The following is a 24,196-nucleotide window of genomic DNA, read 5'->3' on the forward strand; positions in this document are numbered from 1 at the left end:
GTGTGGTTGTCTAGAGGTGAGTCTGCGGTATAGCCAGATCTACACGATTCTTGTTGTTTAAGCCCAAATTAGGCTCTTATACATCGGGTCTATCGTGAAATTAATTTTATTACCTTTATTTACTGACGTGTAACACAGGTTTCACTGGTCGTGGTCGTGCCTAGCTGATGTCCCAGCAAAATGTCAAAACCGAGATTTGTGCAACTCATCTACCCGACGAAAAGTGTATGAAAAAGTTTGGGGTAGACATAAGATTTTCAATAGCGATAGACTCGTCTATAAATGTGAGTTAAGCCGGGTTCACATTTGTCTGTCGTGTTGTGTTGTGATGCTCTCTGTCGTGATGGCATACTGTTCACATCTATATGACGTGTTATGACGCATTATGATGCATTTTTTATCAGTTCCGTCTTGGCTCTCATTCAATCAGCAGCTCCTCGTCCATACTTGAGCGGCTCTGACGCGTCAGCGTCACAACACAACACTGGCGCGTGCACACTAGTCTGATGCGCTGTGTCGTGTCGCTGGACCGCCCCCCGCACCTCACCTGTCCTGACGCGGACCGGGAACGCTTGTGATGCGACACAACACAAGCCGTCACAACACACGGCATCAGAGAAATGTGAACGCATCAGACTAGTGTGCACGCGCCAGTGTTGTGTTGTGACGCGTCAGAGCCGCATCAAGTATAGACGAGGAGCTGCTGATTGAATGAGAGCCAAGACGGAACTGATAAAAAATGCGTCATATATATGTGAACAGTATGCCATCACGACAGAGAGCATCACAACACAACACGACAGACAAATGTGAACCCGGCTTATTAAATGTAATACGAAACCGATATCGTTCTGATGCATCACAACACAACACGACAGACAAATGTGAACCCGGCTTTAGTATTTGTTCAAAACGCGAAATTGAATTAAAAACAAATCTTCTATATCAACGGTGTTACCCCTGACTAATTGTATTTTAGTAAACCCCTGCTGTCTTGCAGTCCTTGCAACTCTTGCAAGTTACTTACCCCCACAAACGCACCTACATTGTGTACAGAAAATCCTCACACGAATTTACATACAACCTGCGTTCGTAATCCAGGAATCGTTTACCGAAATCCAAAGAGAACAATGGGATAAAATTAAAAGTGTTTGGGCAAAAAGGTTAGAATCAGATAAATTGAAAACGAAATGGTTTCCTTGTTTGAGAGAATTTTAGTTTTTACTCGACTGGCAAAGTAGACAGTAATGTTGCACCAATCCACTAACCCGGGTTTAACCGGTTAACCCTGAAGTTACCATAGTTACTAGTACAATTTGATACTGGGTTAACGATTAAACCGGTTAATCCCGGGTTATTGGGATGGTGCAAGTGGGCCTAAGTTAGATTTAGATTTAAGTACGTAGATTTATTTATTTTATAATATTTAATTAGTTCCGAGCAAAATACTCAATAACTGAATAAATCAGTGTGTGTCTAGGTACAGTTAGACCAAGATAAGGTTGCAGCGATTTTGGCTATCAAAAATTTCGATTTTTGGAGCAAAGTAGCCATATTTTACGGCAACATTGTTGTAGATCATATCACATAGAAATCCCAGTTCACTGCGTGCATGTCTGTGGCGCCGCTCTAGTGGGTGTGCACAGCCACTAACGCTCGCTCCCCTATTTTCTAAAGGACGTTTTCCTACACATTCTAAACGTAATTTCAGTAATCCGAAATTACACTTGAAATTGATTCGAATTTAAGCAGTAAAAACCGATATCCCGGACAAAGGGAACGGAAGTTCCGGTCCGGACGGCGATTAATCTAAAATAATTGGAGCTTTAATCAATCCGGAATTCTGTTCCGGTACTTTTCCGGTGGATTAATTATGTACGAGTTTAATTCGGTGCTTATTATTAGTCGGTTTAAAGATGGTCTGACTGCATGGTGGCGCCGCCGAGAAAAGGGCTTTGGTTTCATTGCACTTTAATATCATAATGCTATAGTTTGTCAAAGGACTGTCTCATTTCAAACACAGACAGAAACAGAAAGAATCATACTATTGTTGTATGTTGTATTTCTATTGTATGTTGTCTTAGGTACACTACTATAAGCACCCAAAAGAAAAGGATTAGTATAGTTTTCCTGGTTCTCACTAACTGACAAATCGGTTTTACCAACTATATTGTCTCTATTTCTCCTAAATTTGAAAACTTACGGCTTGATTATAACTTTAAGATACGCCATAAATTTGCTAAAGATACGTCATGGATCGGATATGTCAGTGTCAAAAGTGACGTTTCTTCAAACAAAAACGTCAGTCCCAAAATCAGGGAGTCAGTCCCAAAATACCTAAATGTCAAATTGTTTCCTGTTTAAAATGGCCGAATCTACTGAATGTATTGATCCTGCTTTCGTCACCCTGTAGGTAATTATTAAAGTAATCATCAATCTACAGTAACTATAGACTTAAAGTGACTGGAATTGTGCTTAATTAAAACCGGTATTTACACTTTGACAGTGAAAATTACTTGAAATCTATTTTGATTAGGGTAGACCGAGGCGAATCGGATCAATGTTTCTTTGACGATGAATTAAAACAACTTTTAAACGTAAGTTGGTGTATTCAAACAGAATGATGTTCTAATGATGATTGATGAAGAGATAACACGAGATAAGAAAACAAAAGCGCCAATGATGGCAGGAGTGATTTTAAGTTCTTAGACGTGTATTTTTTTAAACCAATGTCTATTAATTTTATTAAAATAATAAATCTCTAAAGTACAAGGCAATGGAACGTACATTGACACCAATATTACATCTAAATGATGTCATTTAGTTATCATATCTTACATAAGTAAAAATAAATTAACCTGAAAAACAACTGTACTTTAAAATTCAATTAATTAATGTTATACGTTTAAAATAAATAAACGCTAACAGTCTAAGGAAAAATGAAATAGAAAAGCTATAAAAATACATACTTACCTACTAAAAATTATTGCTATCTAATTAATAAAAAAATATTCTGTCCAGAAGTTCTGCCCGCAAAATGCTATTAATGATCCGATTCCCCCAGTGATCCGAATCGCCCCAGTCTACCCTAAATGCACTTTTGGATTTTCCTCGATATTCGCTTGACAGTTTAATTACTAAATTGCAATAGACAACTGCAACCGGAATGGCACCATTTTAACAGAAATTGCTATTGAGAATGCGTTAATGAGTATCGGTATGCGACTTTTAGGCCAATTCGAGTTTTAGTTTTTAGATCTCTTTCCGATATGATTTCTTGTCAAAAGTGACATTTCTTCAACCAAAAACGTCACCTTTGACACATACAGATATCAAAACTGTATCATATCGGAAACAGATCTGATAACTAAAATTTGTATACTGATGGGGTAAGAAAATTTCGTTGTTCGAGAAAAACGCTAATGGACAGAATAGACAGAATTATAGTTCGTTTTTTTTAGCATTAGAAAGAACTTGCAAGAATGTAAGCGATCTTGACATGTCTTTTAATTGAAAAACGTTTTTTAATAATCAAAAACTACTTATTACTTATTAAAGCAGAATAATAAAAGCGGCCAAGTGCGAGTCAGACTCGCCCATGAAGGGTTCCGTATTTAGGCGATTTATGACGTATTAAAAAAAAACTACTTACTAGATCTCGTTCAAACCAATTTTTGGTGGAAGTTTACATGGTAATGTACATCATATATTTTTTTTAGTTTTATCAATTTTATCATTCTCTTATTTTAGAAGTTCTCTCGCGCAAACTATTCAGTTTAGAAAAAAGTGATATTAGAAACCTCAATATCATTTTTCCATAGATACCCCACACGTGTGGGCTTGATGAAAAAATTTTTTTTGAGATTCAGTCCTAAGTATGGGGAACCCCCAAAATTTATTGTTTTTTTTTTCTATTTTTGTGTGAAAATCTTAATGCGGTTCACAGAATACATCTACTTACCAAGTTTCAACAGTATAGTTCTTATAGTTTCGGAGAAAAGTGGCTGTGACATACGGACGGACAGACAGACAGACAGACAGACAGACATGACGAATCTATAAGGGTTCCGTTTTTTGCCATTTGACTACGGAACCCTAATAAATGATCGTATTAGATTCATAATTGTTACATAATAATATTTGCCGTAACTTATTTTTAAAATATGTTTTTCAATTAAAAGACATATCAAGATTGTTTACCTTATTTCTAATGCCAAAAAAAAATTAACTATAGCCACATTTAACCTTACACAAATTTATTATAACACTTTAAACTTTAACGTTTTCTACACATATTTAATTACAAAATCGGGTCTACCCGCGGGTCTTACCGTAACCACAGCTGGTGCAACTCAGCTGAAACGTCGGAATTTAAGTTAAAAACAATGAAACTATATATATCGCGGTACACCCGTTTGTATAATTAATTTATTAAGGCACGCTTTTCTAATTTTACTTTGAAAAGAAAATGCCGCGCTCATACAAAATGTAGTGACAGTCAAAGAAAGTCCGTGAGACAACAAAAGCAGCGTGCAGTAGAGTAGTGGACGGACGTTTGTGAACGAGAACGTTCATTTACTGATAGCATTCAGCCTTTGTCAACGTAGAGTTTGGAAGCTACTAGAATTACTTATTTAAAATAATAACTAAAGCTTATGAAATAAAACGATTAAAATGGATTATATACCGTAGGTATATTGAATTTATACTACATCCTGAGGTTTCGAACCCTTTACAGCGTTCGTGGTCAACGGGTTACTGAGGAAAAGCTACAATGTGCAAAACTAACTACATACTAAAATAATGGACCATCATAAACTATTAATTTAAAAGCTGGTTATACGTGCAAAATTGGTTCATAACGCTAGTTATACATCACAACTATTTTCAAGTAAAGATAAAGCTACGCGATAAAGCTGAGTAACTATCGCGGTAACCGAAGACGATATTAAAACTTGTTACTAAAAATTATCTAAAGGTACCGTTTGGATTCAGACTACACCAGCATTTCTGCAGCAGTATTTCAGCGCGACAAATCTGGGAAGCAATATCGATTTTGACATTTGCGGCAGCAATGCAGTTGGCAGTAATGTCGCGCTGCAATAATGCTGCAGCAATGTTGGACCAAGCTAACTCGGCATGGCATTTGCAATGATATCATAATTTTTTTTTGTTTTGAATTTAATAGACGGAGACCTTACGAGAAACTAGATTAACTAGTGAAAACGCGTTTTCACTGAAGCGATACGGAAATTATTATTATTAATTTAATTTGTTATATAAATATGTTTATTTCAAATTATAATATCATTACAATTTCTTAAATGTAGTGTTAACCTGGGAAAATGGTAACATATAAAACAAAACCTAACTTTGTAAAGTAATCTATTTTTTATTGGGACATAAAAATACAAACTAAACTACATGCATTATAAAACTTAAAATAATCTTATAAATAAAAAATGCTAACATATGAGGATAGTAAAATCCATGTGAAGGTAATAAATTAAAATGACTTTGTAAAGAAAACCTGCCTCACGTAAAAATCAAAGTCAATACAAATACAAAATACAAAAAAAATACAATTTTTTTTATTTCAAAAAATACACATATTTATGATTCAAGGGATGGAGCTACATTGTAAGCAAAAATATGCCCGTGTTGGGTAACACCGCTCTTCCCTATGTAACATAATGTACTTAGGTATACAATTAAATTAAACTAAACTAATTAATTACACAATTATGGAACTTCGCGTCATTCCTAACACCACGTAGAAGTATCTCGACTCCGATACGATTGTTGGACGCCTCTAAGTTTCGCATTCTATTTGCGTCCGGCAATGTTAGCGCACACATTTTTACTAACTAGGTAACAGGGACAACTATGTACGTTGTTCTACGTAGGTACTCAAAGAGTTGTGGAAATGTCACTGTTTTATCCAAAGAAAGGGATATTATAATTTACATTAAAAGGAGGATGTTCAAGCCCCAATTTGGCTTCTGTTTACTGCTTAAATCTATAGGTACATAGTATTTTTTACATAGTTTGGGTACATAGATATGGTATACGCGTGCGTCCGTGAGGGACAAAACATAGACTATGATTGGTCGAATTTATTTGTTGCCCACCATAATCCATACTAATTTATGGTGGGGAATAAAAAAAAAAGCGAGACTGTGACAAGGACAAACAATAATAGTGTTTTCGTTGCTACTCCTACTGAAAGATACATAAGACTATCCCGTTCGGTCATTTCCCCCACCCCTAATGCCTGATCCAGTTAAAATACTAGATTCATGAATTTCGCGGTTTCTTTTTTTTTTCATTTTAAAGGGGCCTACAGATTACTAGTACGCCGGACGATATCAGCCTGTCAGTTGTTCGGAACTGTCACTTGGTTAAATATGATTATAATCAAAGAGAAAGAAAACCCAATAATAATGGTTTTCATATAAAAAATGTGAAAAACTGCAAACTCTTGCAACCCTCACCCATAAAAATAAGATCATATTGGAATCACGTTCACATTTACGCTCTCAATAAAATCTCAAGTTCATAAAGCTATCGTTGATGACATCTGGCGCGATATTGCATCGCAAGTAGCCCCTTATGATCTGACTGGTTACAGATATATATGATAATAGACGCCGCATGTATCGCAATCATAAAGCATACCAACTATAAAGCAATATGTTTGTCACCGCTAGGTTATTTTAGTAGGTACATAATAATAAGCAAAATTTTGGATTTCACTAATTCTTGTGTATTTTATTTTGTTACTAGATACAGAGACTGTAAGTACGACTTGAAATATCATGCAATATGCTTATCCTTCTCGCGTGAAATGATGGTCCCTATATAGCTCTTTCAAGTCTCATTTGGTGGAGCTTAAGAGGCCGGTATTGATTTTAGCCGCAAAAATGTAAAATTGATAGATTTAGGCAATGAAGTTGTACACCTTTTGTTACGTAATAGAAATAACAAGTACTCGTATCTATTAGCACGTCTTCTTATCTTCCACTTGTACAGATCAATTTTTTGAAAACAGACTCACTAAGTTAGTAATGATTGTTTTTCTGATGGACGTTTAGGTAAACGCGCGTTAAGCACTGATTTAGTCGATCTTATTTGTGAATTTCGTAAAGTTTGGACTGCTAAAAATGGTAATTTTGTATTACACATATCCTGTACTTCAACTGTCGTAGACTACATTTTTGTTTTTATGACTTTGAAATAGTGTAAATGAAGGTTAGACGAAATCAATTTTCTCCAGAAATTACCTCAAAACAAGTGGCAATTTCTCCGAAAATCTACTTATTTTCGACGTAGTTTTCATACTCAAATAATCTGCAACGTTTACTTAAACTGTTGTGATACATAATTTTATATAAATTGCAACTTTTATTTTTTGACGAATTTTTAAAAACTGCTCTCTTTATTCGTATATAACCAGTGACGCGCGCTCGCGGACTCATTCGCTCGCCAGAGCTTATAGAGGCAGGACGTGTGCTGATCGGCTCCGCACTTTGCATCGACGATCGCGAAGTTATTTATTGTTGTGTGCGTGCGCGCCGTGTAAAATATTATATCTGTTTGCGTCTTTGGCTGTTATGGTATGCGTGTATACTACGACCAGGAACTTTAATCCTTGGTTGTAAGTACTTCTTTATTTTCTTGTATAGTTTTTTATAGTATTATCATCGAACGAGCGAGCGAAGCGAAGCGAAGTTCTTACATTCGACTTTGAACACACGGCTGGCTAGGGGCACGTCCCGGCATTTCAATGTTTTAAAGCTGAACTTTCAGAGGATAGTTTGATACTCAATAACTTAAGTAAATTTATTCTAATTTAAATGAAATTGGGTGAACGTATAGTCGAGGGCATTATATTTTAGTCATTAAATTTTGAGCTGGCTTGAACAAGAGGTTATTAAGCTAGAAGAGCTTAAAATGCTAAAAAGCCATTTGTGAGGGGTCTTGCTATTCTGGTCATGTTCATTGCAAGAAAGTATGGTCGAGTTTGGTATCAAATGAAAGTGCTCGGTTTACACATTTATAATATTGTTTTTTTAAAGATTTTTTTTTTAAATTATGACAATTTTGGAATCCAAGATGGCGGCCATTCACTGTCATTAAATCGTAATGGATATCATTTTATAGGTTTTAGGGGGCGCAGATTTCGAAAATGATGATCATTTTGGATTCCAAAATGGCGGCCATGCACTCCATGCAGTATGTCATAAAAGTCGTCATGGATATCGTTTTATAGGTTTTAGGAGGCGCAGATTTCGAAAATGATGACCATTTTGGATTCCAAGATGGCGGCCATCCAGTATGTCATAAAAGTCGTCATGGATGTCGTTTTATAGGTATTAGGGGGCGCAGATTCCGAAAATGATGACCATTTTGGATTCCAAAATGGCGACCATGCAGTATGTCATTAAAGTCGTCATGGATGTCGTTTTATAGGTTTTGAGGGGCGCAGATTTCGAAAATGATGACCATTTTGGATTCCAAAATGGCGACCTTGCACTATGTCATAAAAGTCGTCATGGATGTCGTTTTATATGTTTTAGGGGGCACAGATTTCGAAAATGATGACCATTTTAGATTCCAAGATGGCGGCCATGCACTATGTCATAAAAGTCGTCATGGATGTCGTTTTATAGGTTTTAGGGGGCGCAGATTTCGAAAAAGATGACCATTTTGAAATCCAAAATGGCGGCCATGCAGTATGTCATAAAAGTCGTCATGGATGTCGTTTTATAGGTTTTAGGGGGCGCAGGTTTCGAAAATGATGACCATTTTGAAATCCAAAATGGCGGCCATGCACTATGTCATAAAAGTCGTCATGGATGGCGTTTTATAGGTTTTAGGGGGCGCAGATTTCAAAAATGATGACCATTTTGAATTCCAAGATGGCTGCCATGCAGTATGTCATAACAGTCGTCATGGATGTCGTTTTATAGGTTATAGGGGGCGCAAGTTTCGAAAATGATGACCATTTTGGAATCCAAAATGGCGGCCATGCACTATGTCATCAAAGTCGTCATGGATGTCGTTTTATAGGTTTTAGGAGGCCCCGATTTCGAAAATGATGACCATTTTGAAATCCAAAAAGACGGCCATGCAGTATGTCATAAAAGTCGTCATGGATGTCGTTTTATAGGTTTTAGGGGGCGCAGATTTCGAAAATCATGACCATTTTGGATTCCAAGATGGCGGCCATGCAGTATTTCATAAAAGTCGTCATGGATGTCGTTTTATAGATTATAGGGGGCGCAGATTTCGAAATCGATGACCATTTTGGATTTCAAAATGGCGGACTTGCACTATGAAATAAAAGTCGTCATGGATGTCGTTTTATAGGTTTTAGGGGGCCCCGATTTCGAAAATGATGACCATTTTGCAATCCAAAATGACGGCCATGCAGTATGTCATAAAAGTCGTCATGGATGTCGTTTTATAGGTTTTAGGGGGCGCAGATTTCGAAAATGATGACCAGTTTGGATTCCAAGATGGCGGCCATGCAGTATTTTATAAAAGTCGTCATGGATGTCGTTTTATAGATTATAGGGGGCGCAGATTTCGAAAATGATGACTATTTTGGAATCCAAGATGGCGGCCATGCACTGCGTCATAAAAGTCGTCATGGATGTCGTTTTATAGATTTTGGGGGGCGCAGATTTCGAAAATTATGACCATTTTGGATTCCAAAATATCGGCCATGCACTATGTCATAAAAGTCGTCATGGATGTCGTTTTATAGGTTTTAGGGGGCGCAGATTTCGAAAATGATGACCTTTTTGGATTCCAAGATGGCGGCCAGGCAGTATTTCATAAAAGTCGTCATGGATGTCGTTTTATAGATTATAGGGGCGCAGATTTCGAAAATGATGACCATTTTGGATTCCAAAATGGCGGACTTGCACTATGACATAAAAGTTGTCATGGATGTCGTTTTATAGGTTTTAGGGGGCCCCGATTTCGAAAATGATGACCATTTTGGAATCCAAAATGACGGCCATGCACTATGTCATAAAAGTCGTCATAGATGTCGTTTTATAGGTTTTAGGGGGCGCAGATTTCGAAAATGATGACCATTTTGAATTCCAAGATGGCTGCCATGCACTATGTCATAAAAGTCGTGATGGATGTCGTTTTATAGGTTTTAAAGGGCGCAGTTTTCGAAAATGATGACTATTTTGGAATCCAAGATGGCGGCCATGCACTATGTCATAAAAGTCGTCATGGATGTCGTTTTATAGGTTTAGGCCCGGCGCAAATTTCGAAAATGATGACTATTTTGGAATTCAAGATGGCGGCCATGCACTATGTCATAAAAGTCGTCATGGATGTCGTTTTATAGGTCATGGTCATCATATTCGAAATCTGCGCACCTGTTTCAAATAAGATATAGATGCATCCTAGTAAGTCAACTATCGAAATGTACTTTTGATAGTAGTAGTACGAAATGTAATCTGAAAGGAATCAAGTAATGCATTCCTGTAATGAGGAATCGACATTGATTCCAATTACTAGTAATTGTAATATTCGAGAAATTGATTCCTGATTCCTCAAATGGAATTGTACTTAGTAATTCGGTATTGTTACATTACAAAGTACCTAATCTGGGAATCGGTAATCAGATTAAAAAGTAATTTCAAGTAATCGTGGAATCAGGATTCAATTACGAAATGCCCATCTTGGACTAAGTAGCACTGCTTTCAATTGATCTTTTTGACGAACCGCGAGTTCTCAGTTCGGGGCGAACTACTAGTCTATTATTGGTTAGATCGTGTTTAGGCTTGATTGATTCGTCTCAAAAAGATATTCGACACAATGTGGTATTCAGGGTCTGATGATGAAGCCGACAGGTACTCAAGCGTACTCATCAAGCAGGTCGTGAAACCACATCGTGTTTGGGCTTGTTTAATTCTTATCAACAAGATCTTTGACACGAGATGGTATTCAGGGTCTGGTGATGAAGCCGACAGGTGCTCAAGAGTCCTCATCAACCAGGACGTGAAACCACTTCGCGTTTGGTCTCGTTTAATTCGCCTCAACAAGATCTTTGACAAGAGATGGTACTCAGAGTCTGACGATGAAGCCGACAGGGGCTCAAGAGTACTCATCAACCAGGTCGTGAAACCACGTCGTGTTTGGGCTCGTTTGATTCGTCTCAACAAGCTCTGAATGCCATCTAGTGAGTTTCGCTCTAACTGGTAGGTATTAATATAACTCGAGTACTAACAGTGATGTGCTTAGGGGTTTCAAGTAATGCGACGAAATAACGCTAGATGGCGTTAACCTCAATTATACATAGTGCATTTTGCAGTAGTCTTTGAGTTTTCACTTCTGCCGGCACTCCCTGAGTACAACCCGTTGTTTTTTTTTTTTTTAATAAAAGCGTGTTACACCTTTTTTATTCCTCTTGCTGCCAAAATGTAACACGATATTATTTAAAAACGGTTAGTAGTAGCTTTATATATATATATATATATATATACAGGGTGGATTTTCTTTTTGGGTCAGTGAGGGCAGCTACCAGATCCCGTGCTGCTACGAGAAAATGGTCTTAGAAGACCTTCCCTCGATTTCAAATCAATGAAGATTGGCTTTTACAGATTTTGGAAAAAACATACAGGGTGCGAGAAAAAGGTAATTTTTGACAAACTTTTTATTTGATGCCAATCGATCCCATTTCTATTGAGGATCAAAACCTTGTATGGAAGCAAAAAAAAATTTCCGGCTAGAAAAGCCACAAATCGAGGAAAACTTTTCCCATACAATTTGTATGAAAATGAAAACTTTTATTTTTCACATGATATTTTTATATGCCAATCGATCCCATTCCTATCTAGTATCAATAGTTTCCTAGGGGTCAACTTACGGTAATGTACTAAAAAACTTTCTCCATAAGTAATCATTTATTGTCAGATTGTGAATGTCCGTTTACAGATGTTACAAAATTATGTATCATACAACGTTTTACAGTAGGTACATATGGCCATTTTAATGTTCGACATAGTTACGTAATGTGCTAATTATCGCACTAGTGCCGTAAAGTAGCACCATCTGTATTGTAAAATGTATTAATAAAATGGTAGGTATATTTTTTATCAAAATTTAATTATTTAATTATTTTAGCATTATTTTAAGGTTTTTAGTTTTTGTTAGGTATTAACAAATAAAAAATCTTATATTCATATATATTTTTTTGAACTTTTTAGCTTCATCAAATCATCATCAAACTCTTTAGGACCAAAGTACTCGCCAGGACAAATCAAACGAGCCCAAACTCGACGGGATTGAGTTGTTTTATTACGGAGTTCCTATGGCCACCTCCCAGCTCCATTATCAAACCCTGGAAACTATCGAGAGACCAAGTACTCGTCAAGACGAATCGTACTAGCCCAAACTCGATGGGGTTATAGCGTTTTATTACGGAGTTCCTATGGCAACTGTTCAGCGCCATCATCAGACCCCGGATACCATCTAAAGACAAAGTACTCGTCAAGACGAATCAAACGAGCCCAAACTCGATAGGGTTGCGACGTTTCATTCCAGAGTTCCTATGGCTACCTTCCAACTTCATCATCAGATTAGCTCCATATCATCATAATATTGCATTGTCACCTAAAATTTTCATTTACTAAAAGGGTAACATATAATATATGTTACCGTAAAATTGCACTAAGGTTATATATATATATATATAATATTATAACCTTATGCAATCATCATCACCATGCAATATAATTTTCACCTCAGCAGCTCGAACAAGGGTACTTTGCTACTTAAAAACAGTGAGCAATATCGCATTTTGCTCACTAAGTGAGACAAAATGAGCAAAATGCGATTTTGCTCACTCAGTGAGCAAAATGCGATTTTGCTCACTGTTTTTAAGTAGCAAAGTACCCTTGTTCGAGCTGCTGAGGTGAAAACTTAATTGTTGGTATGTCTTAAGAAAACATGAGTGAATAGGTAAGTGATGAAGAAAGAATACATTTTTCGGGTTCTCTAATATGTTCTCACTGCTGAGGTGAAAAGTTTTGTGAACTACACGAGATCAAAGTTATTTACATCTCGTGCGCTTTTGAGTCCCTTACTACGCTCAAGATTCTAAATTAGATTCACTCGCTACGCTCGTGAATCTATTATAGAATCTTTCGCTTGCACGGGACTCAAAATAAGCACTCGAAGAAATATCAAACTTTGATCTCTTGTTGTACAAATAACTATTATATGAATACATGGTTGGTAAGTATAATAAACGAATATATCAAATTTACCGAAAGTTTTATTTTAACCCAACTAAAGTTCTAAAGTTACGCATATTTTGTTGCGAAAGTATCAATACTGTTTAAGACGGTCGCGTTGTTTCAAGCAGGGGCCGGCGTTCGGTTACTGTGTAAATGTCGTATCTTCGCGCGTTTTCAAATCGACTACGGCCTCTTAATTAAAATATATATATATATATTTACCGTACCTATATTACTCATATTAATGTTACATTTCTAAATTAATTAATTTGCTTAAGTTCTAAAAATTGTCTACAATCATTTTATGTGACAGCTACTTCATATAAAAAAGCGGCCAAGTGCGAGTCGGACTCGCCCATGAAGGGTTCCGTATTTAGGGGATTTATGACGTATTAAAAAAAACTACTTACTAGATCTAGTTCAAACCAATTTTCGGTGGAAGTTTGCATGGCAATGTACATCATATATTTTTTTTAGTTTTATCATTCTCTTATTTTAGAAGTTATAGGGGGGGGGGGGACACACATTTTACCACTTTGGAAGTGTCTCTCGCGCAAACTATTCAGTTTAGAAAAAAATGATATTAGAAACCTCAATATCATTTTTGAAGACCTATCCATAGATACCCCATACATCTACTTACCAAGTTTCAACAGTATAGTTCTTATAGTTTCGGAAAAAAGTGGCTGTGACATACGGACGGACAGACAGACGGACAGTCGGACAGACGGACCGACGGACAGACGGACAGACAGACAAACAGACATGACGAATCCATAAGGGTTCCGTTTTTTGCCATTTGGCTACGGAACCCTAAAAAGGGCCTTGACAGACAGACGGACGGAAAGACAGACGGATAACAAAGTGATCCTATAAGGGTTCTGTTTTTTCCTATTGAGGTGCGGAACCCTAATGGACTGTCATATATAGGGACTATTACTCGACACGACAGGTTGATTTGACATATTCAAATATTTGAGTGATCTACTTATATATGTCTGCGCATCTTATCCGCTTCGCATGCAGACGAAGTTTGCATTCGTAAGGGTACGATATCGGAACTAACTTTATACTCGTACGTATAATACGAGAATTATGCAGGTGCCGAAGTTTACCTCAAACTTATATAGACAGCGGAAATTCTGAATTTCTGAATGTATCGTATGTTTCGAAGATGCACTAAGTTATTAGCACAGGTAATCCTTGAAAAGTTACGTTTTGCATAAGTATTAAGAGCCCGTTATCGATTTTAGAGCCAAAATTTAAAATTGATAGATTTAGTCGTTGAAATTGTACTCCTTTTGTTACGTAATATCTAAATAACAAGTACCTATTGGTTTCTATTAGCACGTCTTCTCATCTGAGGTCGCCAGCGTGCGTCACCGGCAATATATGGCGAGAAGGGGCAGGTTTTAAAAATTCATCAAAAAATTATAATGGTAAATTATAAATAATGATGTATAAGAACAGTTTCAGTCAATGTCGTAATTTTGATACTTAAACATAAGTATCAAAATTACGTTGAAATTAAGTCGATTTTCACGAAAAATGTTCACTTGTTTTGAAGTAATTTCTGGTGGAAATTGATTTTGTCTAACTTTCATTTACTCTTGTTCAATATCATATAACAAAAATGTAGTGTATGAAAGTTGGAGTACAGGATACGAGTATGTGTAATACAAAATTACTGTTTTTAGCAGTTCAAACTTTACGAAATTTACAAATAAGATCGACTAAATCAGTGCTTTACGCGCGTTTACCTAAACGTCCATCAGAAAAATAATCATTAAGTACTAATTTAGTGAGTTAGTTTTCAAAAAAAATATGATAGATACCAGTACTTGTTATTTCTATTACGTAACAAAAGGTGTGCAATTTCATCGACTAAATCTATCAATTTTACATTTTTGCTACTAAAATCGATACCGGCCTCTTTGGTTTATAAATATGTATAAATATTATTTTTGAAACATATTATAATCTAATGATTTATTACATCACTCATAACAGTTGTAAAGTAAGGACGCTCAGCACGAAGAACTTCGTACAATTGACCCGCCTGTTCCTATCTCTATTGCACGCGCATAATTATATTGCTGTCCCATTTGCACAGTGGCATTGACCGCGCCCGCGATAGACATACGAACAGGCAGGTCGATGTACGAAGTCATTCGTGCCTAGCGTCGTTAACTTAATAATAATTAGACAACCCGTTTGAATTTGGAATTTACAAACTTTTCAATGCCTTTATGCGTGTTGGAGTAAAAAAAAGCGGCCAAGTACGAGTCGGACTCGCCCATGAAGGGTTCCGTATTTAGGCGATTTATGACGTATAAAAAAAAACTACTTACGAGATCTCGTTCAAACCAATTTTCGGTGGAAGTTTACATGGTAATGTACATCATATATTTTTTTTAGTTTTATCATTCTCTTATTTTAGAAGTCACAGGGGGGGACACACATTTTACCACTTTGGAAGTGTCTCTCGCGCAAACTATTCAGTTTAGAAAAAAATGATATTAGAAACCTCAATATCATTTTTGAAGACCTATCCATAGATACCCCACACGTATGGGTGTGATGAAAAAAAAAATTTTTGGGTTTCAGTTCGAAGTATGGGGAACCCCAAAAATTTATTGTTTTTTTTCTATTTTTGTGTGAAAATCTTAATGCGGTTCACAGAATACATCTACTTACCAAGTTTCAACAGTATAGTTCTTATAGTTTCGGAGAAAAGTGGCTGTGACATACGGACGGACAGACAGACGGACAGACAGACATGACGAATCTATAAGGGTTCCGTTTTTGCCATTTGGCTACGGAACCCTAAAAAGTACACATATTTTCTCTTACTTTTTAGAGTTCCGTACATCAAAAGTAAAAAACGGAACCCTTTTAGGATTACTCATGCGTCTGTATGTCATAATCATAATCATAATCATAATCATTTAATCGCAATCCATGGTATTACAGGTGTTAACTTAGATTAGGTACAGCATGGACCCTACAAGGGCGTGGCAACATAATAATATTATATATAGGTATATAAGGGAAATTAAACTAATTAATTGTCCATAAACTCTATTGTCTGTCACAGCCACAGAACAAGTTAGAATGGCGATGCGAGCAGGGTACGTGTCGCCGCGCCGCCGGTTTTGAGCAAACGCTCGCATGCTACTCGCCCGCGCTGACCGAAAATGAAGTAAACATGCCTTTTTGCGCCACAATAACCTTCAGATTAAGAAGCCAAACATCAAATCTGTCTAAAGGAGGTGTATCCATTCACCACGCACACAAGTTTTTACTACCGTTGCGCGAGTGTTAGTAATGTGGAGAGGAACGAGCGGCGACACCGGTTCCGATACTAACTGCGCGCGATAGCCATTTTAACCTCTTTAATATGTTCTGTGGTCCTATTTTCTCAGAAACTACTGGATTAATTAAGTTGAAATTTGGTACACATATGTAAATTAGTGACCCATATCAATTTTTTTTACAATTTTATTTTACATAGGTTAGAAGTTATTTAAGATAATAGCCAAAAATGACCATTCCCCGCCCCCTTTATCTCCGAAACTACTGGGTCTAAAATGTTGAAAAAAAAAAACACAAAATAGTTCTTTAGATACCTATAGATGACAGGAAAACCTATTAGAAATGTGCAGTCAAGCATGAGTCGGACTTAATTTAATGTACCCTTGGAACGCGAGTCCGACTCGCACTTGGCTGTTTTTTAGGGTTCCGTACCCAAAGGGTAAAAACGGGACCCTATTACTAAGACTCCGCTGTCTGTCCGTCCGTCCGTCCGTCCGACCGTCTGTCACCAGGCTGTATCTCACGAACCGTGATAGCTAGACAGTGAAATTTTCACAGATGATGATTTCTGTTGCCGCTATAACAACAAATACTAAAAACAGAATAAAATAAAGATTTAAGTGAGGCTCCCATACAACAAACGTGATTTTTGACCGAAACTTAGCAACGTCGGGCGGGGTCAGTACTTGGATGGGGTGACCGTTTTTTTTGCTGTTTTGCTCTATATTTTGTTGATGGTGCGGAACCCTCCGTGCGCGAGTCCGACTCGCACTTGGCCGGTTTTTACCTATTTTTTGTCATGAGTAATATACAGATATATCATTCTAAGCTGTGGACGGACGAATAGACGGAAGGAAGAATATCGTACAGAAGAAATTTTATATATTCTTTGTTTAAAACGAAACCCTAAAACCGTTACTAATTAGGAACTAAGCAATAAAATTAAACACTTGAGTACGGAATGAGTAATTCTAAGCAAAAATGACGTCATTAATTATACACTACATAAAACTATGAGTTATATTCATTACGCAACCGTAACGCAAACGAAAAGGAAATTTATTCCTTTAATTCCATATGAAGTTATGCCCTTTTTGAATTAGGGAGGTGTAAGCCGGCGAATGCTTATTAATAGTTTTAAAACCGCGGTTTTTATGACTAGTAGCTTTATGAGAGTTAACGACATAAAACATATGGACTAGGTTAATAATAATATTATGTCGAGTAAACACTTCACGAAAGCGTCTAAATGTGGCGTCACTAGGGTTTGCACGACGGATCCGAAATGTATGGGAAGATCCGCGGATCCGGATCCAGATCCGGATAATTTCATACATTACGGATCCGGATTGCAAACCCTAGGCGTCACCTAAACGGCAATGTGCACTAAAATATCCGTTTTTATTTGATTACGGCAAAGTGAAAGGAGTTTACTTTGAAGTTTATAATATAAATAAATATCTGGGGACATCTTACACAGATCAACAACATCAGATAATGATCAGATGATGATGATGAGCGCTTAGTTTGGCATATGACCACGGCTGTTCTCTGAATATATTATGTCTGTGAACATACATTGAGGTAAATAGGCCGGGTTGTTTTGAGAAAATTAAATATTACTTCTTTTCTTTATGTCTCTTGCAAATAAATTCATTTAATTCAATTCGATTCAATACATATACAATTTAGTAAATTAGGTATGTAACAATCTACTTATTTATGTGATTCTATACGACAATTCCAGATGAGATAAATATTTGTTTTTGTTTCATACTTTTTAGTGTGTTTCGAATTAGGCCGATAGAGAATGTTACAAAACACCAGTCCATATGTTTCGTTCATCAATGGCAGAATGTTTACAGCAGTATATTAATTAACAGCTACTGCAATACTGGTCTAATTTGTCATTTCTGTTGACAGTTATATTACACGGTCTGATCTTCTTAACTGGGTTAATATAATGTTATACCCAAAGGTAGAGTGCTTACTCCATAAATATCAGTTTTCTTGCTTATTAATCACTACATAGTATAAAACAAAGTCGCTCCCCTCTGTCTGTCTGTATGTATCTATGCTTAGATCTTTAAAACTACGCAACGGGCTTTGATGCGGTTTGATTTAAATAGATAGAGTGATTCAAGACGAAGATTTATGTATAATTTGTTAACCCGTGCTAAGCCGGGGCGGGTCGCTAGTCTTAAATTAATTAATTTGAAACGTCTTTGAACGATTATTAAATTATACAACGGGACTTAATCGCGTATCTAAGTTTTAAGATTTACCTCCGACATTTCGAAGACGGCGTTGTCCCCGTGGTCTCGGAGAAGACTGGCTTAAGTTGACATCAGCATCGTCTAACCGCGCGAGTTTTTCGAACTACCCGCACTTGGTCTTGTTTATCCGCTTGAACGTTTTGCGCACTAGGGATGTCACTCTGTCGACACACAACACTAACGATATTCGATTTATCGACTGTCGATATTCGTTTACGCTTACATTTACTAATGACTGGATTCCATGTGGATGACCTGTCCACGGATCGTCATTTCTACAGCAGGAAAGTACGGGAAGCCATTGAAATCAAAAAACATAGTAATTTACAATCGGGACGAGGGTTTCAAGATCTCATCCACATGTAATCCAGTCATTAGTAAATGTAAATGTAAGCGTAAACGAATATCGACAGTCGATAAATCGAATAGAAGACCAAGTGCGGGTAGTTCGAAAAACTCGCGCGGTTAGACGATGCTGATGTCAACTTAAGAGCCAACAGGAGCTAAGATTTAAATATTTTAGGTAAATATACCCTTCTCCCTAACGGAAGCGGCTCCTAAAACTAGTGCGATAAGGACAAGGCGAAAAATCCTGCGTAAAAGTATCAAAAATCGAGGTTTCGTACTCGACTGTTTCCTCCTCCAAAACTTAACCAATCGTAACCAAATTTGCAAATCTAAATGATTATGACATTATCTGTGTCGGACCGTTTTGCTTTTTTGACTAATTGATGTCAGTTTTGAATAGCACGCCTCTCATTGCGGCATAGTCAATTAGGCCATTTTGGCCATTTTTGGAGGGCTCTAGCGCCTTAAACAACAAACATATCCGACACAGATATTGACAATATTAATCTTTGTTGAAAAAATCATTGCTCTAGCTTTAAAACCCACGGAGGAAACAGTCGAGTACGTTTGTATGGAGAAATGACCACTCCTGTTGGCTCTTAAGCCAGTCTTCTCCGAGATCACGGGGACAACGCCGTCTTCGAAACGTCGGAGGTAAATCTTAAAACTTATATACGCGATTAAGTCCCGTTGTATAATTTAATAATGTGTAAAAATCGTGAAAGTTTAAATCAGTGTCTTTGAACGATGTTATTAAGCTAATTTAAAATGGAAAAATTCACTGCCTTAGGTGGGATGTGAACCCACGACCCCTAGATCGCTAGCCCAGTGCGCTGCCAAGCTGAGCTACCAAGACCTTACCCAATACAGCGAATATTTTGACCATATATATTATGAATCTTAGGGAGGCCCTAGCGACATCTACCGTTCCAAGCCCCAACCCCAAGATAATGATTTTTTCCACTTTTTGTTTTATTAATCTTAATCAATAAAATTGGGCTTTTGGTCCTCGACTGAAAACTAGTGTATTTTGGAAATAAATAAATTTACTCTGACCACCTACGTCGTACAATGTCCAGTCACCTGCAATAATATGTGACACAACGAAGGCCGCAAAAATATCTGACGCAGTCGTATTTGTAGAGCCATAAGAGCGTGTCACATATTTTTGCGGCTTTCGAAGAGTAACATATTGAAGATGACTGTACCTATTATAATTAATAATGGTGTTGATACATTCATTCAACATTACGTCAATACAATTGCCCTACTTAAACGATAATTAAACACGTTGGTATTAAAGCCATATGTGACGTTATCTATGAAAAGGGATCTTATTGTCGATGGCGGTTACGCCATTATTAACGATGCTCCGATATAAATACAATGCCGCGCGACGCTGTGCGGCGTAAGCGCCATCGACAATAAGGTTCCTTTTCATAGATAATGCCCCATATTCCCACTGTTTACCAAATGTGGTAGCAATAATCGTCAGTCAGCACACACACATACACACACACGCACACATACAGCACACTCGTAAACAAAACATGATATCGCCTGAAATCTGTGCATAATACCAAAGAGAATAGAGCGTATAGAGAGCTGTCATGGTAAATTATGTAGCCACAGAGTACATTTACTGCCATCTTTCGACAGAAGATTAAAACTGTTAGAACGCCATTTGACTTTAATCCTTATTCTTTCACTGATATGTGTAAATTTAAACTGAAATAACTGTCATATACCTACTAAGAAAAAGTGACCCAAGCCCCTGCCCCTGCCTGGAATCGAACCAGCGTCCTCTACTATCGCGGCAGGTGCCTGCTATCTCTCGGCCACCGGGGGACAGCAGCATAGGTCGAATTTTTCCAAGTATATGCACTTCATACGGAAGGCTTATGGCGCCCCCTGGCCACCTCTAAGGTAGAACAGTATGGTTCGACCTTCTAACTGGATCATCTCAGGTGATACCGAGTTAGCGAGAGAGATGGCGCTGCCAATGAATGAGGACGCTGGTTCGATTCCAGCCTGGGGCACTAGAGGCTTGGGTCACTTTTTCTTAGTATATGACATTTATTTCAGTGTATAATTTATATAATAGTGTGACTACTCGAAATAATAACATTTTAAAATATTTTCTGAAAGTAAATTGATTAAAAGTCAAAAATTTACGCCATCTACTTGACAGTAGGCCAAAGGTATGGCGCCATCTTCGCTCGAAAAGATTGCACATCTGCCTCTATTTCAAATTCTCTTTGATAATACCCACTAAATGTCATAAGTAATAACGAGTTACGCTCTTTTGAACTAAAAACTAAACACATGAGTCGCGTATGACTCAGATTAACCTACTTGGCTTAGATTGATAAAAAGTATTAAGATTTATTGTTATTTTTTAGTATTACGTCATATTTGTTTAAAGGGGCCCACTGATTATCAGTCCGCTTGACGACATCAGCCTGTAAGTTAAGGGGCCTACTGATTACCAGTCCGCCGGACGATATCGGCCTGTCAGTTAGAACAAAAAAGCGGCCAAGTGCGAGTCGGACTCGCCCATGAAGGGTTCCGTATTTAGGCGATTTATGACCTATAAAAAAAAACTACTTACTAGATCTCGTTCAAACCAATTTTCGGTGTAAGTTTACATGGTAATGTACATCATATATTTTTTTTAGTTTTATCATTCTCTTATTTTAGAAGTTACAGGGGGGGGGACACACATTTTACCACTTTGGAAGTGTCTCTCGCGCAAACTATTCAGTTTCTTGTTAGGGGCTATATAAGGCTCCAAAGCCTATGTATCACTGCGACCATCGCTGATCTATTGTAAACATCTATCCATAGATACCCCACACGTATGGGTTTGATGAAAAAAAAATTTTTGAGTTTCAGTTCGAAGTATGGGGAACCCTAAAAATTTATTGTTTTTTTTTATTTTTGTGTGAAAATCTTAATGCGGTTCACAGAATACATCTACTTACCAAGTTTCAACAGTATAGTTCTTATAGTTTCGGAGAAAAGTGGCTGTGACATACGGACGGACAGACAGACAGACAGACGGACAGACAGACAGACAGACAGACATGACGAATCTATAAGGGTTCCGTTTTTTGCCATTTGGCTACGGAACCCTAAAAAGTTGCCAGTTCGGAACAACTGACAGGCCGATATCGTCCGGCAGACTGATAATCAGTGGGCCCGTTAAGAAGCTCTTTAATTAAACTGTTTGTTTATATTAATTATCCGCATACAGGCCAATCAAATTTGATGTTTTCTAATAATTAATTCCCAGCAAGCTGATTCACCAAACCTTGCTGGTACCTAGTGCTTTTAATGGTGGTTTCCTTCTACATAGAGTAGTTTAGCATTCCAAGGAAAAAAATAACTCCTAAGGCTCAAATCCTACCTAGGCTATTACTTGTTCAATATCGTAATCCAGACCATGTCCTAATAATATCTAATATTATTAAAACACGTTCCGTACGTTCAGAAGTCGCCATCTTGAGAATAGATCTGCAAATATGCCCCGCATTAGATTATACGGCACTCGAAATGAGTGCATATATCTGTGATAACTCTCTGTCTGTCTGTTGCGACTTGGGTGGTGCAAAGATAACTGTAGATTGTTAATATCGTGGGAATTTTCAATACATACTCTGACACACACACAATTTGTCAGTAGAAAAAGGCGGCAAATTAAAAAAATGTCGGCACGAATAGACTTAACATAAGAAATTTGAATTTCGCGTCTTTTTTAGTATCAAAAAGTGGGTGTGTCTAAGTTTAGTTGTCTGACAGCCGTTTAAGAAGTATTACTCTAACCACGGGCCACTTGCACCATTCACTAATCCGGGGTTAACCGGTTAAATCTGTAGTTACCATGGTGTAGGTACTGTAGGTAGGTAGTAGGTTATTTTGTAAGTGGGTAGATTTGCACAGTGTAGTTTTTCCTCAGTCATGCGTTGACCAGCACGAACGCTGTAAAGGGTTCAAAACGTCGGGATGTAGAATAAATTCAATATACGCGATATAATCCGTTTTAATAGTTTTATTTCATGTATCAGTAGGTATTGTTAATGTTGAACATATTTACACTTAAGTAAATTACAAAAACAACTCTGTTTGTCCTTTCATTTCCCTCTTCACGCTTAAATTGGTAAATCGATTTAGACGAAATTCGTTTTTTTTTGATGGAAATTTTCTTTCAAGGCGTGTTCTTTCAAGTGTAAGACAAAGATAGTATGATTCTTTCTGTCTATGTTTGAAATTTAATGAGACAGTCCTTTGACAAACTATAATCATAATCATTTATTTGCACATCAAAATATGAACAAGAACTTGGCCAAATTACCAAGATAAAACGGTATAAGAGAAGCAAGCAAACCCACAGGTATAAGTTATACCACACAAGACATATCGCCCCACTGAACCAGAGCTGCCGTGTATTCGCAATTCCATTTGCAAAGATACCTAATGTCACTTAGTCAAACGCTGAGACCTGATAGTATTTTCTGATGATAATGGAGGTAAACGATCGCCTGATGGTAAGCAATCGCCGTTGCCTATGGACAGCTGCAACAACAGAAGGGTAACGTCATCCATGAAATGCAACCTTGCTGTCAATTATCCAGAACATCCACATCCGGCCTGATTCGAACAATGCCAAACAATGCTTATTCAAGTCACAGCGGTACGATACCGATATGTCAGTGTCAAAAGTGACATTACTTCAACCAAAAAACGTCACTTTTTACACTGACGGATCATTATCGTACCGCTTTGACGTCTTGTAAGCATTGTTCGAATCCAGCCGATCGAGTTTGATTTTAACTGCCGCAATTCAGTAATTATGCGGTATGTATTGCTTGTGCACCGTTGTCGATGTCAGTGTCAATTTCCATGATAAATTACGTTGCTGTCATCACTGCAACGCTGTCGCTAGAATATTGCGTTGATCAATTTATCAAGGACCTACTATCATCATCA

General features: G+C 37.3%; 1 protein-coding gene and 1 long non-coding RNA gene across 2 annotated transcripts in view; one reads left to right on the forward strand and one right to left on the reverse strand.

Moving 5' to 3' along the window:
* Positions 1 to 24,196, reverse strand: part of LOC134655752 (nephrin-like) — a 102,345-nt gene that overhangs the window by 67,947 nt on the left and 10,202 nt on the right. The window lies entirely within an intron of this gene.
* Positions 15,678 to 24,196, forward strand: part of LOC134655767 (uncharacterized) — a 57,759-nt gene continuing 49,240 nt past the window's right edge. Inside the window, exon 1 of the long non-coding RNA XR_010097462.1 lies at positions 15,678 to 15,868. This is a non-coding gene — a long non-coding RNA (uncharacterized LOC134655767). The remainder of the gene's footprint in view (positions 15,869 to 24,196) is intronic.

Source organism: Cydia amplana, chromosome 17 (genome assembly GCF_948474715.1).
Source record: "Cydia amplana chromosome 17, ilCydAmpl1.1, whole genome shotgun sequence".
NCBI lineage: Eukaryota > Metazoa > Arthropoda > Insecta > Lepidoptera > Tortricidae > Cydia > Cydia amplana.